This window comes from Nothoprocta perdicaria, unplaced genomic scaffold, assembly GCF_003342845.1.
Source record: "Nothoprocta perdicaria isolate Ctin4 unplaced genomic scaffold, notPer1 scaffold_69, whole genome shotgun sequence".
NCBI classification, from domain to species: domain Eukaryota; kingdom Metazoa; phylum Chordata; class Aves; order Tinamiformes; family Tinamidae; genus Nothoprocta; species Nothoprocta perdicaria.
This window is the reverse complement of record NW_020455965.1, coordinates 1606918-1607160: the sequence shown is the minus strand read 5'-3', so window position 1 is coordinate 1607160 and position 243 is coordinate 1606918.

Here is a 243-nt window from a genome sequence, read left to right as displayed (position 1 = left end):
TCCATGTTGTGTCCATGCCCATGTCCATGTTGTGTCTGTGCTGTGTCTGTGCCGTGTCCATGCCCATATCCCTCCCTGTGTCCACGTTCATGCCCGTGCCATGTGAATCTCCATGCCCGTGGCCGTGTCCATGCCGTGCCCATGTCCATGCCCATGCCCGTGACCGTGTCCGTGCCCGTGTCCATGCCCGTGTCCATGCCTGTGTCCATGGCTGTGTCCGTGTCCATGCCTGTGTCCATGCCC